The sequence below is a fragment of the Coturnix japonica genome, chromosome 3, assembly GCF_001577835.2.
Source record: "Coturnix japonica isolate 7356 chromosome 3, Coturnix japonica 2.1, whole genome shotgun sequence".
Taxonomy (NCBI): domain Eukaryota; kingdom Metazoa; phylum Chordata; class Aves; order Galliformes; family Phasianidae; genus Coturnix; species Coturnix japonica.
In genome coordinates this window covers 71,873,267-71,891,364 of record NC_029518.1, presented here as the reverse complement: position 1 = coordinate 71,891,364, position 18,098 = coordinate 71,873,267, and the positions used below count along the sequence as shown (strand labels likewise).

The 18,098-nt window shown below is 37.2% G+C and overlaps 1 long non-coding RNA gene across 1 annotated transcript; it reads right to left on the bottom strand.

Moving 5' to 3' along the window:
* Positions 1–745: 745 nt before the first annotated feature.
* LOC107312008 lies at positions 746–15,604 on the bottom strand. The gene is made up of 4 exons (XR_001554343.2): positions 14,953–15,604; positions 14,283–14,610; positions 12,399–12,444; positions 746–12,091 (listed from the first exon to the last, which is right to left on the bottom strand). It is a non-coding gene; the product is annotated as an uncharacterized LOC107312008 (long non-coding RNA).
* Between the last annotated feature and the right edge of the window lie 2,494 nt (positions 15,605–18,098).

The following is an 18,098-nucleotide window of genomic DNA, read 5'->3' as shown; positions in this document are numbered from 1 at the left end:
CCAATAATTTACCTCTAAAGTTCATGTTGTATGGTGATTTTTGCATGAGTAGAAGTCTCCAAAGGCCTTACTTTCCATGCTGCAGTCTCACAATGTCTTTTACAGGCTTGGTCTGGAAATTTGCAGCACCCAATTCTTCCATGGTATCATTGCTAAAAGTTTGGTTTACTGGTGGACAGTTGTAATTGTCTAACAATTTGGAGAAGAGCTGTATGTGCTTATTGCACTGAATAAAGGCAATCTCTATGTATCTACTTCCTTGCTGGCTGTATATCTTAATAAAACACAGTGCTGACAACTTTAGAGAGTGGTGCATTTGGAAAGACAGTAGTAGTTGAAAGGCTGAATGAGTAGTGTTACATTTCTGTTTTCAGAATGTTTAATTTGCAGGCAACAGCCTAAAATTTCCAAAGTAATCTGAGAACTTCAGTGTAGTTCTATTTGTATATTCTATTCTGTTTGTATCTGCCAATCAGTCTTTTTATTTGTATATTTGTTTGTTTGTTTTTTCTGTGAGTCTAGTTTGATATGTCATAAAGTGGGTTTGTTCTCAAAGAGGGGCAGCTCAGCCCATGCTGTGATAAAATACAACAGAACTCCTTTGATCGTTCAAATCAGATGCTTACAAATTAACTCATTCCAAATTACATCTCTTCTTTTTTTTTTTTTTTTTTTTTTTTTTTTTGGATCAGAATGTAGAAGATATGTGTCACTTGACGTATTAGGAAAAAAGCAAAACAAAACCTTTGCTGCCATTTGTCTGAGCAAGAAACTCCACTCATGAGGCTGAAGAAAAATAACTTGGGTAGGAACAAAGAAGCCTTGCCAGCTTTTACAATATTGTATGAGACTTCTGAAATGCTCAGTTATGCCAACACATCATTTTCTTGTGAAATTTACCCACACTGGGAAATGAAGGAGAAGGAAAGGCAAAGAGGAAGGAAGATGAAGCAAAGTATGGAAAGGGAAGCGATGGAAAAATAGAGTATAGATAAGGATTTAAAAACCACCAATAATAATATTTTAAAAATAAATTTTAAAAATTTAAAAATTACTCAATAAAAATAACGCTAAGCAAAAAATACTAGAATGCATTTTTTATATATTTATTCTCTTTGCTCCCATTTTCCCTATTTTTAAAATAATTCATGAATTCTCAATGAGTTTGTTCTCTCTGCATTTAGCTGTATTTAATATCTAAATCTAATAGACCAAATATAGCCCATCTAATAAACTTCAAGAAGAGTTTCAATTTGTAGATTTTGCAATTATTTCTTACCTACTTCTTCAAAATACTAAGAGATAAATTACAATGAAAACTAATGTCAATGAATGGCTCTTAAGACATCTGAATCTGACAGAAGTTGTTACTTTTCAGTCAAAGTGATAGTTTTTTCCAAATTTTTTCCGGAAACAAGCGTTATTAGCACCCAAGTGGCTAGACTGTTGTCAGCTAATTACAAGCTTTTTTACTCCTGCAGCTAACTAGACTAGCACATACTAGTGTTATGACTTGTTTTGCTTTATAGTCAAATGCTTTTATTATATTGCATGTGAAAAACAAAAGTGAAAAAACAACAACAGAAAAACAAACACACAAGACCAACAACAGCAAAAGCCATCATGAGATCTTAACTCTAATTTTTACTCTACTTTCCTGTACTAATGGAGATTTCTGTGATTAAAGTATGAATTAGAGTCTGGGTATAATTTAACTTTAGCAAGGCAGCCACTCTCTTCTAGGAAATAATCTAAATGGCCATGTCTTTCCCCAGGAAGAAAAACTCCATTTTGAAAGCCTTGGTAATATGTCTGAGCAAGTGTGATTGCAGGTCAGAGACAATGTAATGGAAATCAGAACAGTACCAGAAGTGCCATTTCACTTCTGCAAGTACTGTCTGATTAGTAAGGAACTTAATATGTTCCAGAAAAACCACAAGAATCACAGTTCTTGGATTCAAAATGAGATTGTAAAAGACCATTACAGTCATTTCAAACTAATGAGTAATAATAAACTATCATGAGTAATTCCAGTATCAGAATTCTCAAGCTTCAGCACTAGTTATTTTACAACTTATTTGATATGTTAAAAAGTCCTTCACTATTCAGATCTGTTATCCTAACGTTTTTTTGGTTTGTAAATATTTTAGATTGGTTTTACCAATTAGTTATAGTTACAAATTTTGTTTCTATTATTATTCTATGATTTTATAAAGACAGAATATATAATCTGATGAGTGAGCAAGTAGCTGATGAGTCAGGCTCAAAGGGATATAGTAAATGGGGTTACATCAAGCTTGTTGCCAGTTGCTAGTAGGGTTCTGCTTATTTTAGGGTCAGTTCTCTTCAGTATTTTCATGGATGACACTAAATTAGAAGGAGCTGTTCACTCTCATGAGAGATGAGAAGAACTGCTGAGTAAACTGGACAAACTGGAGAACTGGGCATGAAGTTTAACAAGTGCCAGATTCTGCCCTTGGGATGAGGCAACCCAGGATATATATACAGGCAGAAGGATCAGAGCATGAAGAGCAGCAGCTGTGGGGATAGTGGTTGAAAGTAAGTTGAACATGAGCCAACAGTGTGCTCTGGTAGCCATAAGGACCAACCATACCCTGGGCTGCATAAGGCCCAGTACTGCCACTGTCCGGTGGGAGTAGTGGTCCCACTCTGCTCTGTGCTGTACAACCTCACCTCCAGCACTGGGTGTAGTTCTGGGTGATACAATATAAAGGGGACATAAAACAACTAGAGAGCATCTAAAGGAGGGCTACAAAGATAGCCAAGGATCTAGGGAGCAAAATGTATGAGGAGAAACTGGAGTTTTTTGGTTTGTTCAGCCCAGAGCAGAGAAGGATAAGGGGAGAATTCATGGTGGCCTGCAGCAACTCACATGGAGCAGAACTCTGCTCTCTGGTGACAGCATCAAGGCCTGAGGGAATGGCATAGAGCTATGTCAGGGGAGGGCCAGGTGGGGAGTAAGGGAAAAGTCCTGCACCAGAGAAAAAATTCTAGGGAATTTGGTTCTAGTGATGTAGGCTTTCTACTCAAACTCCTTCTGAATCCTTGAGTCTGTACAAGACTTTTAATTGTAGTATTTTACTTGTCAATGCATAGATATAAAAGGCATAATTTCTTGCTCATATTAAACTCCACTAGCTGGCCCGTGAGCTATCATAAGCTAACTTGTGTATCTGTTATATGTTATATGTTATCTTATATATTATTACAGATAGTTGTAATCATAACACTGCAAAAAAAGAATTGATGATGCAGATGTTTTTGATGCCCTAAAATGTGTTGTAAGACAATAGACAAACTGCTTTTTTTTCTTCTGGTCGCTTTTTTTTCAGTTTTCAGAGTACTCAGTGTTATGATAATCTTAACGAGAAAACTCAACAATACACACACCAAAAAAAATATAGAGAGAGATATTTAAGGTTATTTTTATTGTGACCTAATTTTTCTTCAGTTTATTTTGCAATGAATCATTTTTTTCATGATCGTTACTACATTGCTAAGTATTATCTCTTTGTTTTGCTTTCGACACAATTGTCCTGAAAGTTATAATTTCATAACAAGTCAGCTCATTGTCCCCTAATATAATAACTGTACAGCAATTGACTGTTTTCCTTTGGATGCTTTTAGTATTTTTAAAGATAAATGTGTTTTTACCTGTTTCTCGTCATGCATCTCTCCAGAAATCCAAAGAGAATTCTATCTCAGTAGGCCAAATGGCATATTTCATTTTCATATGCAGCAATCCCACAAGTAAATCAAAGTTACATGAATTTGCTGGTGACACTGTGTCATGATTCATAAGGAATGAACAAGAGCTTGAAGGTAAAATCAATCCAGGTGAACACAGCCTTCTCTTAAGCAATTGTTCCCCTTCTTGTTAACTAAGTTATAATGACAGTTTTTAGTAAATATTAACTGTTTCAAAATTATAACAAATTCTGATACCTTTAATGGGATAAGCAAGTCACTCAGGATTGAATTATCTGCTGAATGAATATATCATGGAACAGCGAAGAATGCACCTGATTTTAACATTTCTCTTTGGTGTGCTTTTTAAAAATACTGCTCTTACTCATAAGTTTATGCTATGAGAAAGAAGTTTCTGCTGGGATGTCACATTTTATATCGTAGTCTAGATTCTGATAACTATCACACTTGTCACAGTCTACAGTTATTTACATTATATGTTGCCATGATATTTAATGATCCATATCGGCAAGCATGTACATGAAATTTGACACTCCACTTCTTTAACATTTCCCATTTAAGTACCTGGAAAGAAATAATTATCAGATAAAGAAAATTATGGTGAGATGAACTAAAATATAATGAACAGGCTTTTAATGAATGTCTGTCACATCACATCAGCTGCTACCTCTACTGACTGTGTAGCCAAGGGGCTGATACTTGAACTACTTATCCCCCTGAACAAACCTAGCATTGCTAGGGTCAGGACCTCTTGCTTGAATTCTTTTACATCTGTCTTGGGAGCTATGAATTCCATGGGGTTCATTTTTGTTAGCAAATTTCCGTGACTTTCAACATGTTGAGATGTTTGTGCATGGCTGGATGTGAAAGTAATCAGCTGTGCTAACTTCACTAAGAACCCTTGAGTGCTGCCAAATTAAACTCCAGGCTGAACAGACAGTTGATAGAAATAATTTGGCCAAAACATTCCCTGGTAACACTGTTCAGATTTTCATTATGTTCATATATTAAGTATGTAGATCCTTTGATTCTTGTGCCATAAATTAATCGCAAGAACTACCTTTCTTCCAAAAGAAAGGATGAAAGAAGTTCCTTAAGAACTATGAAACTCATCTGGATTTTTTTATGTATCTCTTTCATGTGACATAATTTTGAGGGCAACTGTTCTCACAGCATGCCTGTAGTAAAATAGGATTTTATTTTTCCCAATACGTTCCCATTACTTTTATGAATCACTCTGAATATTTGCAGAAACAGAACTTCTGATGTTTTATATTAGTTAGTCTTTGTAACAGAAAGAATAATTTGTATGTGATCTTATTTTGTAGATTATTCCAGTGCAGTAATGCTCAGGATGGATTCAGTTTGTTAGCTTGAAATGCAAAGATCTATATTTTGCCACTGCAAAGAGCTGAGTATTTTAGTTCTCAGATAATTCTAAAAGAAAAAAAAGGTTGATTTTATGTCCCCTAATTTTTGGTTTCTTAAAGTTTTAGAGTGCAGTTTAAGGTAGTTAATTTGCTTTATAGTAATAAACAGACATCCACAAAAAGCATTTGTTTTGGAATATATTATGCATTTATTTCAAATTATAAATTGATCTGATTTACTGTCCAGAGATGCATATTACATTAGAGGACTATAAAGTTTGAGTTGGACTTGGATGTAACTTTTTATATTTGTTTAGGCAGGTGAATCCCTCAACACCAGTTGTTATGCTTTTGTTCTTTTGAGTCTATTTTTGAACTATAAGACAATGGGTAACTTAGGAAAGACTTGTTCTTACAGATGCTTTCATAGAATCATAGAATGGTTTGGGATGGAAGGGATCCCAGTGACCGTGAAGCTCCAACCCCACTGCTGCAGGCAGGGCCACCAACCTCCAGATTTGGTACTAGACCAGATTGTGCAGGACTCCATCCAATCTGGTCTTGAACACCTCCAGGGATGGGGCATTTACTGTCTCTCTGGGCACACTGTTCCAGTACCTCACCACTCTCTCTGTGAAACTTCTCCCTGACATCTAACCTAAACCTTCCCTCCTTGACCTTAATTCTTATTCCTATTCTAATTTGTATTCTTTCTTTATTTTTATTCTTTCAGTGAGTTAGCAATAATGGATGCAGAAAATATGTTTGCCATGCAATATAATGGATGCACTTTTGCTCTTCTGGGATTCACTTCTCATATGAGGAAGAATGGAAGTATTAATAGTTGAAAGAATCTATTATATCTGAAAAAAAAATAATAATAATAATCCTATTGCTAGATACTCATGGACCCAGGCTCCACTCGTGTCAGTGTATCTGTCAGAACTTCTGGAATCTGTAATTCAGCAGTTCTTACAGGATTTGTATGGAGACAGGCTGAGAGAGCTGGGGCTGGGGGCTGTTCAGGCTGGAGAAGAGAAGGCTCCGAGGTGACCTGAGAATGGCATTTCACTATCTATAGGGAAGCTACAGGAAAGATGGGGACAGGCTATTTAGCAGGGTCTGTTGTGATAGAACAAGGGGAAGTGGTTTCAAACTCAAAGAGTGCAGATTTAGGTTAGAAGGAAACTCAAAAGCCCAGTGATGTGCTTGATGCCCCAATCCCAGAGACTTTAAAGGCTGGATCATGCCCTGTTCACTGTAGGGGAGCTGGACTAGATGGACTTCAGAGGTCCCTTACAACACTAAGGAGTCAGTGGTTCTATTCCTTAGTGTTGAGCTACAGCATTTTCTGCACCTGAAGAAATGTCATGTGTCTGAAGTTATTGCTAGTTAGTTCTAACAAAGAACAACCGTTCTCTGGTTGGCACAGTGTGGCTCTCTTGGTTTGACATACAGGGAGAATGTTCTGAAGTCTGTCTTGATGCAGCAGTTAACACTGTACACAGTTTACTTATTTTTATACACAATGTGCTTTTTCATTTGTGATACATAAAATTTGCTGCTGTATCACCAAGCCAATAAAATAGAAATTCCATAACCTAATTATTTTTGTATTACTCATCAATTCCACATAGCTAATGGGAATAATAATGTGCTGCTCTTGTAACATCACTGAAACGTATTGAAAATATAATATTCTAAGCTACAAACACATGTCAGAAACACATAACTGAAGTCAAATTAAGCATTCTGGGTGATCAAAACTGACCAGATGTAGCCTTTGGATTTGGCAAACTAGAAAAATAAATCAAGAAAGTAGACAGAGAATGATCTTTCTAATAAGGATTTCTCCCACTGCACTTTAAATTATTTAGCATCCTGTTTTTTTAGCCCAATATCCCTCCCAGCTCTCTTATGAACAGTCTGACAAATTTTATGTAGCTTTGTTTTAAATCTTCCTGCAGTGCTTATAGTCAAGGGCTGACAATAAAAAGTAGGTGTCAAGGTAACTGTGTTTTGATTAAGAGGTTGGAAGTATACAGATTTTTAGAAATGGGAATAGGAAGGAAGGCTACCTTGTGAAGAAAATTGAGATCCCTTTATTTCCTTCTCTTCCTGTGTCTCCTAGTTTTGGCTTGTGGTTCACTGTTTAGGCTCTTTGTTCAAATTTCTTGTGCAAGTAAATTCACAAGATTTGGGTCTGGAAGAAGTATGCAAGCCTGAAGTAATGTATGAAGTCCAACTAGATGGAATTGTAGGCTTTCCTGGCTTTAGATTTTGCTCTTCCATAGAATGAGCAGGTTCAGCAAGAGGAAAGCCTATCCAAGGATTTGTTGCTAGGGTAGCCATATTGATTATGTCTCAGAATTTGGCTGGATATCAACAAATATGATTTTGGTTTTCATCATGGTTATGTGTTCAGTTTTAAACAGTGGAAACTTTGAAACTCCAACAATTTATTTGGTAAGATTTGGTAAAATTTAGCAGCACGATACCACCAAGAAGGGTGATGCTTTTAGTGTGTTACCTTCTATGTAATTGAGCTTTTCCCCTGCACTTGTGTTGAACCTTCTCCTGTGGTGAAAGGAAAGCAAGAAACTGGAGAAAGAATGAAAAAGAGGAGGACTAAAAATAATGTAATGGGAGAAAGGAAGAAATTATAATAGAAAGATGACCCTGAACAATATGTTCTACTTTTTATGATTTAATGTCAGGTTTGTCATGTTGGGCTTCTTTGATAAAAACAGCCACAGGACTGGTGTTTTGGTCAAAAGTATCCTTACCTCAGACAGATCTTTCAAATGTATTTTCATTGTAAATACATGAAGAAAGTGTCTTCTGTTTCTGAGCTACAGACGAACATTAATACCTGGTGAATGGAATATTGATCTCATCTGCCTGGTCTATTTGGCTCACATACTGAACTGCTGCCCCAGGTAATTTAACATTCAGAAAGGGAAGCAAAGATGACAGAAACAGGCTTTGTTCTGTTTTTAAACTTGGTTTAGCATGCTTTCCATACATAAATGTGTAAAGATGTCATACTTGCTAGCCTCTGAAATTTTGAGAAGAGTTTTTTTAACTGTCATCATCCTTATTCCCAAGAAATCTCCATTTTCCTATATTGTATGAACACCCACTACACAAATTTATTCACATATTGCATTTTATTTTTGATCTAAGCTGCGAAACATTGGAAAAGTCTGATAAAATCTTTTTTATGATAGTATTTACTTAACAGCTGTTTTTCTTAGGCTTTTGTATTTAGTTACGTCTTTGTCTGGCTTATCCTTCTTTAGTAAAAATAATTGTTGTATTTTAAGAGTACAATGGTAAGAAAAATTAAAATGTATACTGATTTCATATGTTTTCTTGGATTGTTATTTCTCCCTTACCAAAGAGTTTTTACTACTTCAGTGACAAATTTTTACGTGTAGTTGAACTGGTAGCTGCTGCATTACTGTTTTTATTTTTTTCTTTTTTACCATCTTTCAAATGCAGAATATCTGTCTCCTAGTTCTGTTTTCCTGTACTATGATAATGTAAATATTTTCTTTCAAAATGAAAGGGCAAATCTGCAAATTTAATAAGAGGATACATCACCATATAAGTAATCCCGCTGTCATTTGTATGTACGCTTAAAGTCTATGTTTTCACCAAGGATTTTGAGTGAGTTAAAATAACAGACATCTTAGATGCACTAAAAGCTACTGGATGCAATATCTCAGAAGTATAGTAAGCAACTTATATTGCTTTGCAAGATTTGCTGATCTTTAGAGACTGTTGTTATCATCTGAAGTGAGAAGATACAGGACAATCTTGGGTTTAAAAACTGGTGGGTGGCCAGAGCATTTTTTCTGTGTGTATTTCAGGGACTTTCAGGGTACTGAATACTATGGAGAAAAGCACAGAGGCTCTTATGGGCCTTATTAATAGGTTATGTTAAATTTCTTATAGATCACATGTCAGGAGAAGGAATTAATTTTGATGAGAAGTAGTATACATTTATAGGACTTATATGGCTTTTATGCAAACTTGCCATGAAAGGTTAGGGTAGAAACTCTTAAATAACTTTATGTAAACTGGAAGCCATCAGTAAAGTAGCTAGCAGTAATACTTTTAAAAGATGTTTGCTGATTGACAGTCTCAGTGCTAGTACAAGATTTATATATGCATTAAGCAAAACTAGTAGCATTAACATGAGGCTGTAAAAACATCTTGGCATTCATAGTTGTAAAAACTGTAGGCAACTCAGCTGAAGTGGCTGAAAATATACATTAGAAGAATTGTAGCAGCGAAAAAAAAATAAGCAGTGCCTTTTTAAAAGAACAGCTTTCAATAAAAAGCTGCTATTGCAAAATACTTAAATCTGTTTATAATTCCCTGACCTATAAAGTGGCAATAATAAATGACATGCAAAGGATTTTTCTCTTATTCCTATAGTTTTTGGCAAACAAATAGCTATAATGACTTTTCCAGGACTATGTCTTTAAAAAAAATCTTGTTAAATCATATTTACACTACAGCTGGAGTTCCTCTGTGTAAATGCTTTACTGTTTAAACAGACTAATGCTCAGTTCAGTTGTGATTCATACTGAGAATTAAGAAGGGGGAAAAAAAAGCTTTAATGAAATCCTGATATTTAAAGGATTAAAAAACAGCCCTTGCTGGGACTGTAAAAGACTAGAGAGCTTTAGAATTTCAATTTCCAAGCCTTTTTGTATGTCTCTTGCTGACAGAAAACAACCACATACTGTAACCAGACAAAGAGGAGAAGAAAGAAAATAAAACCCAAGTAAAAAGAAAAAGAAATGAGTAAGAATTTCTAGAAAACCCTTAGAAATCATTGTGCTTCTGGATTCTCTTAAACATCTTTATCCTGTCCATAGTCTCTGGCAACACTGCAGCTGGACACCAGGGGCAGGATGGTAGAAAAAGAAACATTTTGCACATCTGCAGGGACATTCTCAAAGACACAGCTGACAGTAAGGTGCCTAGCTCCCATGTTTGTTTTCAAAAAGCCTTCCAAGTATATGATGGTCTACAAGATAGTTTTGATTAGTTGGAAAGCTAGCTGAGCAGAATAGCTATAATAGAAGCTAGGGTGAGCTAGAAAATGTTCTTTGCTGAGACTGTGACAGGATTCAGATTGTCCAGGGACTGAGACTGCAGGCAGAAATCTAGAGAAAGCTAGCTGGATTGGCAACCTAAACAGCAGCTGAGCTGCTTGCTTTCATTTGATATGTGCAAAAGCCTCAAAATACTCTCTTTTGTTTCAGTCATGTCCAGCTTTTCATCCTCAGGTCCTCTTTACAAAGAACAAAATCCAGCAGCTCAAGACAGATTCACTGCTATACTCAACTGGAAATGAAAGAAATAATGTATTTCAGATACTCTATGGGAATTTTCCCTGAGGTAAGGTGCATGCCTAGTATTAGCACAACTGGCTCTTATTCATATTTGTGCAGTTTTTCTGAAGCAGTAGTAGATCTGGGCGGTAGGAAAATAGCTGGAAAACAATGCTCTCTGACTATCCCCATCTGGCATTTTCTTCAAAAGGATCATTTGGCAGCTGTCACAAAGTTAGTTTTAATTACATTTCATTTTCATTTGTATAAATAAATATGTATTGTTTTTGGAAAAGCATGAATTATCTAGGAGAACTCAGTGAACTCACATAAAAACAATTATGATTAGGAATAATTTCTGTATTGTAGATGCTATTACAGAATAATCTCAACCCGTGTTTCATTCAGATTCAAACAAGGGGAAAAGAGAAAAGATGCAGAACACAGCTTTAGGACCTGGCTTTATCATTCAACTACAACATTTTTTCCTTGTGGACATTTTCCAGCTTGCTATTCATTATGTGTTGTGTTGCCCGTCCTTCTAATGCTTTAACAGAAACATCTATTTGTAGAACAGTTTCAAAAGTTCCATGACAAAATTCAGATTTCCAACCTGATATCTTTTTCTTTTATCAGGAAGAACAAGGGCTACAATGCTGTTTATTGTCTTCCCCAGCTTGTCTTGTATGGATGTGTAATTGGCAGACATTTCTGGATAGGCATTCTAGGATTTCTTAACAGATACTGAGATAGTTCAGCTCCTCATGAGCCTTCTAATTCCTCTTAGGCTCCAGGAAATTCCTTTAGTTTGCCTGTAATGACTGCTTTGTTTGCAACCTCCTGCATCAGCAATTTACTTAAAGAGAATTGTGAAGATCTTCAAGTGCTTCGTCTATACTCTTACCATGTTTCGAGCAGGTTAATACACCTGATGGTATTAGGTACCTCATGAACTCCTATTCCAATATCTGTAATAAATTTGGATTAAAAGTCAAGGCAGCTACGACCTGATTCTTGATATCAGATAGAACATGGAACACCATCAGTGCTGTGATGTACTAAGAAACAATTTTTAATGGTCATCTCAAAAATTCTTTCAGTCACTGAGCCATTGCCTTTCTTTCTTAATATATGTATATATTTAAAGAAGCTTTATGGTACAAAAATTTCAAACACATTTTATAAACTAAACTAATGTTTTTTTACTAAGAAATAAATGAGTGAAAGCTTTTTGTGTTTCTCACTGTATGGCATAATTTAGGAGTTTGGAGTTTTTTAATTCACTTCATTATTGTTTCTGGATGTTCAACATTTAAAAGCTAAACAAGATATTTTACTAAAGACCCAAGTTGTTCTGCCTGAGAAATTCTCTTGCTCTGAGTCAGTGTACTTAGTCTATGAATTATTCCATAAATGAAAGTTAAGTTTGTAAATTACTTGCTTTCTCTTGGCACAGTCTTATTCCTCATTGCCATTGGAAAAGTGGAGCACACACCCCACATGCGGTCCCAGAGAGCCCTTCGCATGGCTGCTCCTGCTGCTGGGAATGCAGCATATGTTTCTTCTGCACCTGCTACTTTGCTGTCTCTCAGGGACGCACTGTTGCTCTTACATCATCTGCTCCTGATCTGTTTTCAACATCTGCCAAAAACACAAGGACACATATGAGAATTTCTGTAGGAAATGGAATGGAAGTGAATACACTTTCTACCACATTAAATATGTACATGCACACACAGATTATCAAGTAACATGCATGTTACCATAAGTAGCTCCTTCTTGGGGGGACTTTGAAATCAGACCTGGACTGGCACCAAAGTCTTACTAACTGGAGGTTTTCCATTGCTCATGTTGGCTCCTGGATGAGACTCTGTGGGACAAACTGACCTAAGTTCAGAAGGACTCTGATAAATAATGAAAGCATTTCCAAGGTGGTGCTACCACTCACCTGCAGTCTTGTCTGAGTCAGGAGAGCAGCTACTCCAGAAAGAAAGCTGTGAAAAGAAGAAAATGAATAAATGAGATGGAAAATCAGTGTGGCAATATATCTGAAATTCACAAACTACCTCCAAACTAAGTGCACTTTGCTGAAAGTAAAATCAACTGCCATGTAGTTTAAGTAGCTGTTTACAAGGGTATAGACAAAGATTCAAACTTAGTCCTTGGCACTGCCACTTCCCCTAAAGATATGCACTATCCTGGTGCTGATGGTAGAAAACAAAATAGATCCAGTAGTACTGTGCATTTTCTTTATGTCATATGGCCATGAGTACCTTCACAGAATCACAGAATTGTAGGGGTTGGAAGGGACCTCTAGAGATCATCGAGTCCAACCCCCCTGCCAAAGCAGGCTCCCTACACCACACTGCACAGGTAGGCATCCAGGTGGGTCTTGAATATCTCCAGAGAAGGAGACTCCACCACCTCCCTGGGCAGCCTGTTCCAGTGCTCCGTCACCCTCACTGTAAAGAAGTCCTTCCACACATTCATGCGGAACGTCCTATGCTGTACTTTCATCCCATTACCCCTAGTCCTATCCCCACGCGCTACTGAAAAGAGACCAGCCTCACCACTATGGCTCCCACACCTCAGGTATTTATAAACCTGGATCAAGTCCCCTCTCAGCCTTCTTTTCTCAAGGCTAAACAGACCCAGTTCCCTAAGTCTCTCCTCATAGGGGAGATGCTCCAGGCCCTTCACCATCTTAGTGGCCCTCTGCTGGACTCTTTCCAAGTCCAGTCTTTTTTGTACTGGGGAGCCCAGAACTGGATGCAATATTCCAGATGAGGCCTCACCAGGGCAGAATTACTTTGAATTACCTTACTTTGAATCAATTTGTTGGACAAGTACTGATAACATATCTTTTGATGGGATGTATTAGCATGCTGAATGACATAAATCACTGTGAAAATACGATATTAAGCACTCTGCAGAATTCTACAGGCAGCTCACTGCCCAATGACAAGGGGCTTGGAGGAGGTCTATCCTCACACTGCTTTAGGACAAAACAGAGAAGAGAGTGTTAAAGCATTAGTGAATATTTTCAGCTACCAATGTAAATCACCTTTTATAGCACTTAACACAAAAATCATTGGGGAAAGCAGGGGGAAAAAAAAAAAAGAAAAAAAAATTAAAAGGAGAAATTCAGCTGTTTTATTTAATGTATAACACATAAATTGTCAGGTTTTAATTGCATGCTTGGCAACAATCACAATCACAGGATTGGGAAGCACTCAGTAAAAAGACAGTTGCCCCTTGAAATTACTGAGGTCAAGATTACAACTACTTTCAGCCAGTTATCTGGAGGGAAGAGAGAACACCTAGATATTTTGATGAATAGCCACGGTCCACATTCATGTTGATGTGTATGATCTATTTAAAGAGAAAATCTGTGCTTTCCTCACTCCTTTATTTATTTTTTTTTTTTTTTCATGTAAGATCTTCCTGAGCATTTAAAGCACAGTAGGATCATAAGAAGAGTACAGCCTGAATTTATTTCAACTGTAGGACAGTTGCTTTTGATACTCATTTTAAATGGAATAAAAATAAAAGTAAATCAGTCTAATGCATATCTTCATTTTTAACACATTTAAATTCATTTCAAAAAAGAAAGAACCATGGGATTTTATCTGTGTTCACTTGTGTGCATGGCTGCATAGACACACTTCCCCATATTTTATGCAAATAAAATATAATAATGCACTTAAACACAACTTAGTGTCTAAATGCTCCACTACATTTCATGAAAAATCAAACATTTCTCACAGATAGGATAAATGCTATGTAATAGTAATTAGCAACAGAGAAAAGAGAAACAATAAGAGTGCTTTACTTGACAAAGTAGTGATGTGGATCCCAGACTTCTCCCTGTTTGTGCCACCATTAGTAATAGTGACAAAGATCATTTCCAGCAGCATCCAGGGCAGCAGCAAATCAAAATTCTTGCCAGAACACAAACTTCAGGAAACTTCTGAAGACGTGCTACTATGTTCTCTTGGTGCACGTGGCAGGAATCCAAACTACAGTTGCAGCAGTGCTCTAAAAAGCTACCTTAAAAGTTTTCTCATGTAGTAACTATGCAAAGATGAAACTGGCTCCAGTTCTGATGTCACAGGACATGAAACAGTCTTGGGCAGGTCAATAGATTCCTAGAATGGTAACTAAAAGAAAGCAATTTGCAAATAAAATATCTGGAATTAAAGTGAGAAAGAAATTAACATGAATCCCTACAGTTGAGGAACTGAAGTAGTTTTCCCATGCAAAAAGCCTCTCTCTCTTGTGTTTGCAGAAAGCCTGAACTTCCAAGAGGTTAATTTCAGAAATTCATGACTTCATGGATGGAAATACCTCTACATATTACCTCAAGAATATTCTCTCCTGCTCCCTCTTTTTCTTTTACACATACACACAGACATAGACACACAGCAGGGCTACCATACCCCTTTACAGATAGCCAAAACGAGGTACCTTCAAACAAATGATCCCATTCAGCACTAACTTACCTTCTCCCTTCCCATCTTCGTAGGGAAGAAGTGTTGCACATAATGTCACAAGAGGCTGACTTTAAATCTATTACAGCATTTAATATATGCCTAAAATCCCTCTGCAGGTATACTGCAACCTTTAAAATAGTTATTGAGGAAGATACACAAGGCCATAATTGTGCTCTGTAATATCCATATTTCTGGCTGGTCTAAACACCAGCACTCTGGAAAGGAATGTCATGTAAGAAAATTTGAAAACGGCAACTAGGAACACAGTGTTCCAAGCCTAACGATCTCCAAAAATACTTCTAAAGCAGCTTAGTATGAGTGAGAGTAAAAAGAATGAGTGAAGATGAGAGTGACTGGCTGGAGGAGTGAGTTTTTCCAGACAATTAGGAGAAAAATAAATAGCGTTTGTTTGTTTTTCAAAGAAAAATCCCATTCAGTATCTCAAAACCAGACACCCTCATAAATGGACCCGCATAAATCACTCTCCTCCTCTCTCCCTTCCTCTGCACAGCACCCTGCCCAGAGCGACAGACATATCTTCTCCTGTACAGCCTCTGAGCCATGTCTCTGCTGGAACTGTTTGTCTGCGGTGATTCACCCCAGGATGTGAACCAGGAAAAGCAGGCTAAACTGTCTCTCCTGCTAGTAGGAAGGGGGGAGAAATGACCCACGTGTTCCTGAAGCCTTGTATGTGTCTTCTCTCTGTAAGGGAGAAATAACTGCAGGGCTGTATTTCTGGGTTTCAGAAGACCACAGAATTTTAAACATCAGGGATGTTTTCAATAAACACTGTAGATGTTTGGCTCGTAACCTTGTTCAGATTATGCATTTCAGTCTGCATACTGAGGAAATCTGTCTCCACAACATATGTCAGCAACCTGAGCAATGTTGTCTGTACGGGAGCATCTTGAAATCTGCTGTTCTCCCTTTTTCTTGCTGCTGGCACTCATCATTGTCACTTTCCTTAAATCACCAGGTAGGCAGCACCTTGAGGGATAGAGAAGTGGGCTGTCAAAGGGTTAGCATGGCACATACACTTACTATGCATGACCTTTCTGGAGCAGATTGTCCCAGTTCTTTTCTTTTCCTGTGCTGAAGCATGACAGGACTCCTGATTTTTAAGAACTCAAACAAACAATGAAGGCAAATTTTTTTTTGCTTATCTCCCAAAGTCCTTTTTTCTTTTTTCTTTTTTTTTCTCCTCAGGAAAGCTTTACAACTGCTAAGCTCAGACTGAAGCCTCATCATTCTAATAATGAACTATTGCAGGAACAACTGATAAGAAAATAATGAAACAAAATAAAAACTCAGAATATTTGTTCCATTACCTTCTCTGATCTCTCTGTTCCGTAGCTGCTTCTAAGCTTATGACTCACTTTGATTGCTAAGAGCAGATTTCTTGTGCTGAATGTGCTAGCAGTTCACTGTCCAAGAGTTTCCCACTTCATGGTGTTAAAGCCCAGAAACATAAAACTGTTGAATCTATGAGGGCTACTCCAAAAGTAATGCCTCCAATTTTACTATGTTGGCCTACAGCATCAGAAGCAGATGGTGGTGGTATGGGAGTGGAGATTGAACCTTCTTGACAATATCTGTCACATTTTGATAGATGGCAGCAGAGGGGCAGTCTGACAAGACATCTCACATGGAACTGTGGATGAAGCAATGGGTGTAAACACAGTGAGGCAGTGGTGTGTTTTAGAAACGGCAGCAGTGACAGTGGGTCACCTTCTCTGATGCAGATTTTTATAATGGTGGCATGCAAGCTCTTGTTCATAACTGGAGAAAATGCATAGCTAAAGGAGGTTTCTATGTTGAAAAACTGTGTTTCGCAGTTGAGAATTTGCTCTATCAAATAGTGTTATTATGGTCTTTATATCCACTCTTTATTATACTATTATACTCTTTACTCTATACCACTACTATACTCTTTTTCTCTATACCACTATTATACTCTTTATATCCAATTTCCATGGGACTGAGTAGGAGGTATCACTTTTAGAGTTACCTGTGTGTTAGCAAGATAAAGACAAACATTTCCTAATGGGGAAGTTGGGATGCGTTATCTGCTATAGCTAAGAACAAACATTACATTAGCAGCAAAACCCTTCAGTAGGATTGAGAAACACTTGATTGTTGATTGTGACTTACAGGGACACTGAAATGTAAAGAGTTAATGCCAGATAATGGCACATTAATGGTTATTTAGTGGGTAGCTTTGTTAATCTTATACATAAAAAGATTTTAATTTTCAGGAGCTTGAGACAGACCTGGTTGTGTTTCTACTTTTGAAAAGCGCATAAACAGAAGGTTTCAAGAAGTATTTATTTCTACACTCAAAGATACTGAAAAGTTGCTTGGTGTCTGATCAAGCTACAAAGATATTCCAGTTGTATGGTGGAAATACAGTGGAGCTAAGGCTTTGCATGCTGCTCTCAGCCAGGGCTATTATTATGCAAGGACAAGATGATTTGCAGAATGACTGGGACATCCAAAATTAAAACGTTTGCCTTCATCCTCTTGTGTGTCATCTGGTACCAAAGGTACAGACACTCAAAATCACATCTGTTTTTCATCTGCAGAGTGAATGACAGCACACGGCCAGTTAGTTGCAACATGGAGAGAAGCCTCCAACCCTTCTCCACCACTGAATACAGGTATGCCACTGTATGACATGCTGGAGGGTAAAAGGAGAGTGCATGATGACTTTCAGAAGTACAAGGTTAATTTGATACTCTGAATTATGAAAATTATAGAGTGATTCTGAAGGAGCTGCCAATTGCACTAGAGAGAATCTGGAGTTTCTCCGCTTTCACAGTGGAGTGGAATTGAGTGCATACTTGGCAGGTGCCTGCACTTTCACAAACAGAAACAGAGCAGCTGTAAGCCCAATTCTGAAAAAGTCACTGTGTGAAGACCAGAAATTGCTAATTACTGCAATGTATATATAGATGGGCTTTCTTGCTGCATATTTAGGACAACAGTAGTAGTGTAGAAGGCCTTGTTCCATTTCCCATAGTCATATAATTGTTAATACCACCTTCACCACTTTTCAGTGGTTTTTTTTTTTTTTTTTTTTTCCTAATTTGTTATTACTCCCTCAGTGCCCTCCCCTTGGTGACCTACAACCCCTGCAAATTTCAAAGACTAACGAA